Below are 12317 nucleotides of genomic sequence, written 5' to 3' on the forward strand. Positions count from 1 at the left end.
GTTGTTGTTTGAAGAAATAATAATTTGACTTTATATTAAATTTGAATTTGAATCGGGTTTGGATCAAAGTGAGGTTTAGCAAATTAACTGGGATGACATGGCACCATTAGGAGGGGATTACTGTAGCTTATTTAACCAGGCGTTACAAATGATGCCTCAACAGGATTGACGATGAGCCATAACCATGTATGGCGACCGGATTCCAGATAGACTAATCCGATGTTGAAAGGCAATGAGCTTGTAATCCGTGTAGTCTTCTGATGGTGTGTAGTAGGCAGGAGTGTTCGGCGGGCCACGAGGCTCGATGGCGGCGGTATCCAATGATGGAAGGGTGATCTCTCACTGGGTGTAGATATCCACGAGACGCCATGGACTACCGGATTGGTGGATGAGGACAATCCAGTTGGCCTTCATGCCTGCCCAGTAGTGGCCGTGCAGGAAGGACAGGTGGACGGGTAGTGGTAGCATGTCAAGGAGCACCATGGCAACCTCTGTAGGATCATCAAGTCGGTGTCTGGGCCACCTGCGAGGATCGGGCATCAGCAACCAGGGTGTCTTGAAAAGAGCCGGCTGGTTGTAGACGAGTAGACGGTACAAAGACACCGAGCATGCAGCCAGACGGACGGTGCTGAGTAGGTCCATACGATTATAGATCTGCTCCAAGAGAACATCGGAGAGGGAATTCCAATCGTGGCTCTGCGTGTCAGTCGGTTCTGCCATTGGGGTTTTCGAGGCCTGCAAGCCAATGGGGAAGTGGATTTGGGCGGGCGAGCGAAGAAGCTTCTCCTCATGCCGAGCAGTGAGCGGGGTTATATGGTACGCGCGAGCTACGAAGGAAGATAGCGTGGGAAGGCGAGCAGTGAGCGGGGGGAAATGGTGTGCGGCCGACGATGGGGAAGAGAGGAGGAAGAAGAGTGGAAGACAGGGAAGAAAGTGCATTAAATCTCAATTCTACTACTACTACCAGGATATACCATCCTTCAGAGTGTAAATAGTTACACCGATGACATGTGGGTCTACCACAAGAGGGCCCATATGTCAGTTAATGGAGGACAGAAGCATGCTCTACTGGCAAACATGATCGCAGTACTGAGTAAGGCTGATTTAGTAACACCAACACGCTGGTTCAGCTTATTAATTCCCATCTACTGCAGCGTGTATTGTCACTTCACTCCGAAGACTAGTTGAATAGTTCTCTCTGACCGAGATGGGGAATAATGGATCGCGAAGACTTCCTTTCTACATTATCCCTATGCCTCTACGGTCACTTCACTCATTTTGCTCTGTATGTAGTCACTTGTTGAAATCTCTAGAAAGACAAATACTCCGTATTTGGGAACGGAGGGAGGATTTTACTCCATATTTGGGAACAGAGGGAGGATTTTACTCCATATTTGGGAACAGAGGGAGTATCACCATATGGAGGTAACAGAGGAAGCTTGAAATATGAACATGTCAATGGGAGGGAGTAAGCCCCATGCATGCATGCAACATGCAACACTCACACGTACACATGGACGCACAAAACACACACGCACCCATGCGGCACACAGCACACGACGCAACACACACGCTCACACTCAAGTGCTCAACCTACTCCCTACGTCCGTGAAAGACTGTACATTTAGAGATTTACACATTGACCAGGGCATAATTAACGCCCAAAAGTAGCGGACTTATGTGTGCATGCGACCATTGAGAGAAGAAGATTAAATGAAGGGCGTTGCATGCTGTAATTAAGGATAGACATGTAGCCTATACCTAGATCACAAGTTGGTGCATTAGTATATCAATATCGATTTAGATTAAAGGCTAAATGGATTGGAAGCGTAGATGTACTACACTCTTTGTTTTTAGCCGATGTACGCTCTTTGTTGGAAGACCGAGGGAGTACACGTGCATGCACTCACATACACATCCAGGGTGGTTCGTGCGCAATGGTTGGACTCTTGTCGAGCCTGCGTAAAGTTTTGTTTAACTGTTTTCTTTGCTCTGCCAACTGACAGGTGGGACCCAAAAACCAGGTGACAATTTAACTAGTCAACAAAGTGTCATGTTGACTATGTGGCCGGTCAGTAGGGTGCATTACGGTGCTCTACGATGAGCTAGTGATCGTATAATCACCGCAAAACTATATATAGTGACCGTAAAGAGCGTATTGTTACATACATTGACCGCGAGTGTATTTTTCCTATTTCAAATTAAGCCATATTAACCGAAAAGGACACAGTATGGACTAACACTAGTACTACTTTGATGTGTCCCGTCAACTCGCCGAACGAGGAGAAGCTTGCTTACTACGCCTCTCCCTCGCCAACGCGTGCGGTGGTTCACAGGACGAGGAAAGGGTTTTGACTACAGCGCCCTCCCCCTCTCCCTCACCCTCGCCCTCGCAGTGGACGTGCAGCAGTTCAATCGGTGTCAGATTTCCAGAAGCATATTGTACTGTAGTATCATCATTGTTGGAACTTCCGAAGAGGCGAAGAGCCAAGTGCATGGTTCACATGAGTATGAACTGTTGAACCTCCCGAAGAGGCAAAGAGCGAAGCGCAAGGTTTTATAGGAGTTGTCGTCCTAGTAGGAGTGTACTACAACTATAGCGAACGATGCTACTGTATGATGCCGCCACGTCACGTATATCCAAAGTCGTGCCACATTTTTTTTCTCAAAGAGCGTGTGGGAGCCCGTGCAACAACCACACAAGTTGCACGTAAACATAACACATTTACTAGTAATAAATTCTAAAGGACAAATGCCAGTATGCCACACAAGTTCATCTCCAATTCATGTGATAAATTTGTGCACGACTAGTCTACTTATATTAATAGCGCTACCATTCACAATTTACTGTACTCCACTTACACATTATAGATGGGCTACATGCCCTCCTCCAGGTTCCAGTCTCAGGTGTTCTTCATGGATGGCACGATCCATAGCGGTGGGCAACGGGAATCATTGTCGCAGCTTTCTAGTCTAGTTCCACACGATGGAGACTCATCCAAGCTGAAGCGGCATAAATCAGGGATAGCGTGTCCTAGCATGTCGTTCATCCGGCGGTGCGTGATGAAGCTATGTACCTAGGGTAGGGTCATAGGCCTGACCTAGACAGCCTCCCCTAGGACACCATCTCAAAACCAGAAGCATTCAGGGCATAGCATCATCACTCGACTACAAAGCATTCCACTCGGCAGATTCAAAGTCACTCGACACAACAATTATCACTCGACGTATAGAAGACCTAAAGTCACTCCGCACAACAACGGTCGGACGTTTACTTCATAGACTTAATAGGCATTTATGTCACTTGATTGCTAGCATTACCAGTAATGCCCCCCTCTTGATATACCTTAAAACCCTTGTAACGTGGGCTGGTTGGGGTCTAGGCGCACTCTATATAAGCCACCCGTCTCCTCTGGCACAAGGGTTCACACTCCCTATAAACACACACACACACACATAGGGTAGGGTTGTTACTTCCTCCGTGAAGGGCCTGAACTCGTAAAACTCATGTGTACAACTTCGCCATAGCTAGGATCTTGCCTCCTCATACCTACCCCCCATTCTACTGTCAGTCTTAGATCCACGACAGTTGGCGCTCACCATGGGGCAGGTTTCTTAGAGACTTTTTTGTGGAGTTGCGATTTTTTCAATTCTCATCATCATGGTTTCAGATGGCGGACTAGTTGAGGGCCACGAGATCCGTCTCGGCGGGCTCGTGTTCATCGCCGATGATTCCGCATGGCTCCAGGAAGCTCCGCTAGACGTCGATGCACTCCCCGTCCGTGGGGCGACGCACTTTCACGCGTGTGTCCGCGGCGTCCTTCTCCGGCAACCGTCGACCCATTATCTGCCAGTTCCTATGGTGTCCTCATCCCCCGCCGCTCGCCGGCACAAGCGTTCCGGTCGGTTGCGGCTCCAGCGGTGGGTGAGACACGCAGTGGCTCGCCATTCGGCCACCTCACAAGTCACAACAATCGAGCCCAGCGAAACTCTCTACGACATGCACTACAAAAAAAACACTTCCGTGATGATACGTGTTTGTCACAGTAGGTCTCTTTTCTTTGTCATGCATGTACATCCATGACAAATTTATGACAGAATCAAGATAGTCATACCTGTGCTGTCGTAGAAGTGTTCCATGACATTACCAAAATTATCATCACGGAAGTGTCCACTTCCATGACGATAAATCGCGCGTCATAGAAGTGCTTTCGTCAAGGGTGACCGACACGTGGCATCCTCCGTAATGGAACGCCGTTAAGCTGTCAGGTCGGGTTTTGGATCCGATAACCCGTTAACAGCCCCGACCAATGGGGATTTTCCACGTGTAAAATCATCATTGGCTAGAGGAAACACGTGTCGGCTCATCGTTGGGACAGATGTCATCCACTCATTGGACAGGAGGTGCCTATGATAGGTCGACACACGGCACGACCGAACAGTGGCCCATTCCGGTGAAAAAGGCCAGCCCAGTAAAAATTAGTAGGTCGGCCCATATAAAGCCTACTTGTGTCAGGTCCATTTAAGCCCACGGCCCATACGAGATGTGCCAATTCGGCCTATTAAAGATTTGACACCATTGCAGCCCATCGTCAGTTCGAGCCCGTTAACAGCCCGCTATATATTTGGGCTCAATATCGGCCCGATGAGATTTCAGCCTGTTAACGACCCATTTAATGGATGGGCCAATTTTCAGGATGTACATCTTTCGGCCTTTTAGCGACCCATTTAAATGTTGGGCTAATTTCCGGCCCGGTGTGTCTTTCAGCCTGTTGACGGCCCATAAATCTGATGGGCCATTTGTAGTCGGACCTGAGTTTCGGCCTTTTAGCGGCCCATTTAAGTGTTGGGCCAATTTCTGGCCCGGTGTCACTTTCAGCCTGTTGACGGCTCATAAATCAGTTGGGCCAATTGTAGTCGGACCTGAGTTTTGGCCTTTTAGCGACCCATTTAAGTGTTGGGCCAATTCCCGGCCCTGTGTGCCTTTCGGCCTGTTAACGGACCATAAATGAGTTGGGCCATTTGTAGTTGGACCTTAGTTTTGGCCTCTTAAAGGCCCATGCCCTTCATGGTCCAATACCAGCCTAGTTTCTCTTTCGGCCTACTAAAGGCCCACAACACAGTTGGGCCGTTTACAATACGACCTGACTTTCTGCCTCTTAGCAGCCCATGCTCTTCATGGTCCAATACAAGCCCGCTGTCTCTTTCGGCCTGCTAAAGGCCTACAGTATAGTTGGGCCATATGTAGCCCAAACTTAGTAACGGCTTGTTAACGGCCCGTGAAATAACTTGGGGCCACCTGTTACCCGCTTCGATGTCAGCCTGTTAACGACCCGGGAGTTAAGAGGGCCGACCATTAACTTTCGGCCTAGTAACGGCCCATTAACTTAATGGGCCCACTAAAGTTCGTTCATGTCTTTTGGCTAAATTAGATAATTTGAGCCCATTACGACGATCAAAGGTACGGCATACATGGAATAACGTTGCACATCCAGAATATATTACAGGAAATTACATCCACTTGGCAATCAAAGATTGATGCCAGTGCAAATAAATGAGCAGAACCTAACCATCTACAACGTCACAATCTGCAATCTCAGCACAGATGACACCCATAAGCATGTGGGCAAGTTCTTGCTGCTTTGCCACACTGTCACTGAAAACATTGATTAGTTGTTGTGTCGCACGACTCTGCACCTCTGATTCATCCACCATTTCCATCATTGCTTCAGCCATTAATTGGTTCACAAACATACATTTATTCCATCGCATTCGAGACAGAGGATACTGAACAGATTCAGATGGCGATTTTTGCAGGCTTGTATTATTGATAGTGGAGAGTGTCTTGACCACTTCATCATAACATAAATTAGGACGGGACCTGGCCTAGATTTACTGGAAAGAAACAATGGGGTTGCCTTTCTGTTTTCAGAGTTTGTCTTCTTATCTTCAGTAGCCTGCACAAAATTAACACACTAGCATTGCTATCATTGGCCAAGTCAGATAATAGGAAAGCAATATTAACACAACGAACATTTGGGCAACTAGCCTACACCAAATTAACACAATATGGCACAGCTATCATCAGCCAGGTAAGGTAATACGAAAGCAACATTGACACAATAAATGAATGGGCAACCAGAGAAGCACTACAATTCAGTAATGTGCGTGATATGAGATAGCACATTCATGCAGCTCAGTACGCAAAACTACCAGGCAGTTTTCCTTACAAAAATCAACATTAGCGCCTTTAACATTTTTCTACAACTAATTTTAGATTAGATAAAGGTTAGATTCAGTCCGATTAACAAAATACATGCCGATGTAAAAATATAGTGATATACAACAGGTACTTACATCAGCACTGGAGCACAGAGAATTCCCGCAAGATATTTTCCTCGAATATGATCCCAATGGAGGAAGTCTTGTATCATTTAACCTTATTTTCTAAAAGAGAGACGGGTAAGAAACATGTAGAAAATATGATCAGAATGCTATAAAATTTCATGATGCGAGGATAGGCACACGCTTCTTAGAATGGAGTTGACATTCTTTTGCTGGACTGGAGCGGACTAGTTCTTTGGCCACTGGAATCTGCTTATTATCAGTGGGAGTTGGGTTTCTCTGTGCTGGAGCAGTATTTATGAAAAATGGAGTTGGTTTATTATCTCCTGGTGTTTGGATCTTTTGCAAAGACCTGGTTTGTAACCCTTCAGATTCTAACGTAGCCATCTTCCCCTTGCATGCCTTATATAAAAGAATGGTGATTCAGTTATAAATCATGCTACAACAGAGATGGAATAGGTACTGAACAATAGAAAGGCATGACATATTGACATGTATTCACTCCATCCAGAAATAAATGGATGTGTCTAGGCGTATTTCAGTTCTAGATACATCCAGTTTTATCCATTTCTGCGACATTTAATCCGGACGGAGGGAGTATGATGTAAGAGCTAGGGATATGACAGGACAACACAGTAAAAAACACTGAAAAACCCACTGCAGAACCAAAGTATTCAAACCCACTGATATGAGATAGTACACTCATGCAGCTCGAGATGCAAAACTACCAGGCAGTTTTCCTTGCAAAAATCAACATTGTGGCCTTTAATCATGCATTTTGCTACAACTATATTTAGATCAGATAAATGTTGGATTCACGCCGATTAACAAAATACATGCTGATGTAAAAATATAGTGATATACAACAGGTACTTACATCTACATTGGAGCACAGAGAATTCCTGCAAGAATCTTTCCTCATAAACGATACCATTGCAAAAAATCTTCTATCTGTTAAGCTTATTTTCTAAAAGAGAGACGGGTAAGAAACATGTACAAAATATGATCAGCATGCTATAAAATTTCATGATGCAAGGATACACACACGCTTCTTAGAATTGAGTTGACATATTTTTGCTGGACTAGAGCAGACTAGTTCTTTGGCCACTGGAATCTGCTTATTATCAGTAGGAGTTGGGTTTCTCTGTGCTGGAGCAGTATCTTTAAAAATTGGAGTTGGTTTATTATCTCCTAGCGTTTGGATCTTTTGCAAAGGCCTTGTTTGTAACCCTTCAGATTCTAACATAGTCGTCTTCCCCTTGCATGCCCTGTATAGAATAATGGTGCTTTAATTATAAAACATGCGGCAGCAGAGAGATGGAATAGGTACTGAAGAATAGAAAGGCATGATATATTGACATGTATTCCCTCCATCCAGAAAAAAATGGATGGGTCTAGGCGTATTTCAGTTCTAGATACATCATTTTTTATCCATTTCGGCAACAGGTAATCCGGACGGAGGGAGTATGGTGTAAGAGCTAGGGATGTGACAGGACAACACAGCAAAAAACACTAGTTGAATGTAAAACTGTATGCTAGCGGAATACATATAGAAATAACTAAGGCAACATACACGTGTATGATTGGGAAAATAAGATGGAATTGCAACAGAGCACTAGAACAACACTTCAATGTAAAAAAACATGGTATGGTAGACAGATGAAGTACATACAGATGAATAACAATGCATAAGATATTCAGAAGCATGATGTCCAAATTAAGCAGATGGCATTGCGATAGAGTAGTATGACAGTACTTACATTTTAAAACATGTTATCATGAATGGAATAGGTACTGAAAAACAGGAAGGCATGACATATTTACATGCATGATCAGCATGCTAAGCACATGGCATTGCAACAGAGTAGATACACTCCAGGACATTATATGCATGTTGTACCCATATCAGAGGCCGAGTTAGAGCAAGGACCTTGTGGGGTCAAGAGGATTCATCATCTTTCTGCAAGTCTTCTGAAGAACTGCCTTTACATGTTCCATCATATTGGGTATCATTGACATCAAGTTTACCGGCCTTTACATTGCTCCGTGAGGTTGTTGTGGATATATCAGTGTGTGCAATTATATCTTACATGCATGGAAGATAACTAGTAGTTAGATTTATGTAATGCGTGCCTGTAGGAGACGACAGAAATAGTAGGACTGGGGTTAACTAGCAGCAACAGGTCTCATAAACTAAAGGGAGAAAACAGATGAAAGCTATAGAATATGTATCGTTTGTACTCGAGATTAACTAGATGGCACACAAAAGTATTAAAGAACAACATAGGAAATACTAGAAGTGGTATAATACTATAATCACCAGCCTGTGGGATAGCATTGGCTGATGGATGATAACTATGGAACAGTGTTACCTAAAGAACAAGTATCTTAGCTGAACTATGGAACATCGTTAACTCCTGAACAAGACCCGTAAGAGATCAGCGTGAATATATAGTGAAATGTGATGATCTATTTTCCATGCTTTGATGAATAACAAAGCCATAAATGTTGCACACAAGTAAGATGAAGGTACAACCTATCTGGCTACCATCCATAGGAGTGAGCATCATGTGCTGACTTGTGGATGGCCCTGCAGTTGTTGTGGCTGTGCATGTCGGGCACGCGCATTCGATGCAGGGAACTATTGAGTGGGGAATATAGCTCCCTTCTGGTGTATGCTTCCCTTGTTGGAGCAGCTGCGGTGAGTCGGAAGACGGTGTGTCTGAAGATGCAGATAACGGATAATGTTAAGAACGACATATCTCTTTGATCTGAAGAAATACACTAAGATATTAACATCAAGGTACGAGAGTGGTCACACATCTGTTGACTGAAGAATAAATTGGGGTCACACGATTTTATTTTATTTTCATACTGTCCGATCTACACCGGATGGCTGGCCGTCTTGTGCCTCCCGGCTGACACTGTTCGGAATCTTCCCCGAAGAGCCAGCGACCAACGGCGGAGCAGCCTGCCTCCGCCGTCCGTGGCCCCGGCCAAAACCCCGCTCCCCGCCCCACCGCACTGCCGTGGTTGCGCCGCCCCCGGGCCAATCCACAAAGACTCCCCGTCATCCAGATCCGGCGGCGGCGGCAGTACCTTCAACCCACGCAACTCTAAAAGATAGCCATCTAAGTGCTGCTTCCGCGGTGAACTTTGCGGCCCCGCACCCTTACGTTAGACACCAGCCAACCGACAGCCTAGGAGCTCCGCCGCCTCGAGGGGTGCTGCTTCCCATTGCAAATCGATTGGCCCAGAATAAAAATTCAGACAACTGACGCCTAAATAAAGTGATTTGAGATAAGGGTGCGACCTATCTGGCGGCATGGTGAAGTAGGCAGGTCCAGCTGCCGAGTCGGTGAGGCCGGCGCGGTTGTGGTGGCGACTGGCGGCACGGAAAGAGCGATGTCGCGACGGTCGACGGCTACGCCGAAGCAGCGCCAGGAGTCTGGACGGATCCAAAGTTGGAGCCGCTCCAGCACCATGAACAACAGCGGGGGTGAATCGGCTCCGGTACGGTTCACACGGCCGTCGTCGAGGCAGCACCAGCAGCACGGAGTAAGCGACACACGGCCCAGTGCACGACGGCAAATGGACAGCGTCTCCGGCATTAGGGAGGAGGGCGGCTGTCAAATTGGTGCGGTGGAGGGCGCCATGGAGGTGGGGCTGAGGTTTCGCGGCTCTGGAGAAGGGAGCTTCCCGGGGAGAAGGTGATTTGGCGCCCACAAGGTATGAATGGGGGCGGGCGGGGGAAATTGGGAGGGGAGTGGAACCATGTCTTACGGACGCATTTGTCTGAAATGTGAGGGGGAGTTACAGTTCTACCCTTGCCTATAGGCTTCTCGGCTTGGGTCTGTGTACTGTGGGTTGGGGATAGTAGAGTAACTTTGCTTCTCTGGGCGGGAGCGATTTTGGGCGAGGAGGGCGTGTTTTGAACTATAGTGGGCGCGAGCGATTTCGGGCGAGGAGAGCGTGTTTTGAAATAGTGGGCGCGAGCTATTTCGGGCGACGAGAGCGTGTTTTGCCGACCATGGTTTATGAATTATTCGGCACATGTCATTTCGGCCAAGGAGAAGGCGTGCTTGGATGAAGTTACGGACCATCCCTCGATGTACAACGGGCCAATTGATGTGTGTCCCACATAGGACGGTAATTTCGCGTCTCCCATTTATTTGCTCGGGTGAATTCCACCGAGGAGAGAGGATGTTTAACGGTTCGTTCAAATTTTGGGAGAACGAGCATCGACGTCTACCTTACCAAGTCGATTCGGATCAAATTTTGAAATGTTAGCTTGCCAATTCTTTTTTAGATGGAGAGATGATGCTCGGGAGTAATGTGTTCTTACATGCTCGTTGCTAGCGATTTACTATATGACAAATAGTTGACCCACTCAAAAACACGAATCAAACCCAAAATGAAATATCTCGATTCAATGAAATAGCTCATTCAGTAGGTCAAAATAGTGAACTAAATCCAAAATTGAACACCTCAATCGAGTAGCATGTTGTACAATATTATAGTACTCCATGAACATTTTGAAAGTCAAATTAATGAACTTGTTTGATATAAGCATATATCCGTTCATGTGTGGATTGCAGACAACATGTTCTCCAATTTAAATATTTGAATGCAAGTTTATATCGGAACATGGTTTATATCAGTCTTTGATGCATAAAACGCGACCTCCCCCTCTCCCGGACTCTTGTTCTCTCTCTCTCTCTCTCTCTCTCTCTCTCTCTCTCTCTCTCTCGCCGACAATCTTCAATTCTGTCGCACGCATCCGACACAAAAACCTTGTCCGTCCCTCTCCCTTTCTCTCCATCTCTCTCTCTCTCTTTGTGTGTGTGTGTGGGGGGGGTCTTTCTAGTTCGCATGCATATATACACCATGTATAGGTCTCTCTCACACACTATGTATGATACTCTAGCTAGTCCAAACTAGATATCTTGGGTGCACTCATCGTACGCACACAGATTCCTTGGCTCGTTGCCTGTAACTCTCTCACGCACCACTATGTCGTCTCGGAGCTCTTCCCCCCTCTCTCAAACTCTCCATCCACTTGGGTCACACATACAGATGCATATCTCACTCGCACTCGATAGGCCCATCTAAAACTCTATATCTCCCCCTCGTTCTCTCTCCATCTCACACACGCACACACACAATCTGATGCCCTGCTAGCCAAGTATGATGGTCTCTCACTCAATTGTAGGCACACGCAGTCCCCCCTATATGTATATGACTAGATAATCTTAGTCTCCATCACAAACATGTGCATGGTCTATCTCAATTTCTCTTGGGGCATCTTTCTATCACGCACGCACTCCCTCGATCTCCCACCCATATAGTCCCCTCACGATCTTGACGGGATCTCCCTATCACAAACACACACTCTCTCCCTCCTCATGCGTCCATGCAATCCATGTGTCCCTCTCGACCTTTGTTCCCTGTTGGCCACACCTCTATTGGACATGTGCTACAGGGGTGTCTCTCTCCGTTGCAAACAATCACACACTAGCTATCTTCGTGTATCTCCTCGCCTCTCTTTTCCATCTCGGAGATGCATGCGTGATATGTTCGCATAAGAAACGAAAAAAAACACACTCTCTATAATTTATCATTTGTTGTCACTTTCTCTTTCACACACATACTCTTTTTGCACACTTACTCATTCTCCTTCACACGCACTTGATCTGTCTTGACTGAGGCACTCTCCTCGGTCCATAGCATATAGATTTATTGAAAAGTCAAACATCACAAATTTTGACCATGTACGTGGAGAAAAAGAATTACATCTAGTACGGCAAACATATGCCATTAGATTCACCATGAGATGTAGTTTTGTATGATGTATCTTTGGTATTGTAGATATAAATTACATTTGCGTAAACCTGATCAAAGTTTCCAAAGTTTGACTTCTAAAAAATTTACATGCACTGCATTATCGAGCGGATGGAATATCTCTTTCCCCC

The sequence above is a fragment of the Triticum urartu genome, chromosome 7 (assembly GCF_003073215.2).
Source record: "Triticum urartu cultivar G1812 chromosome 7, Tu2.1, whole genome shotgun sequence".
NCBI lineage: Eukaryota > Viridiplantae > Streptophyta > Magnoliopsida > Poales > Poaceae > Triticum > Triticum urartu.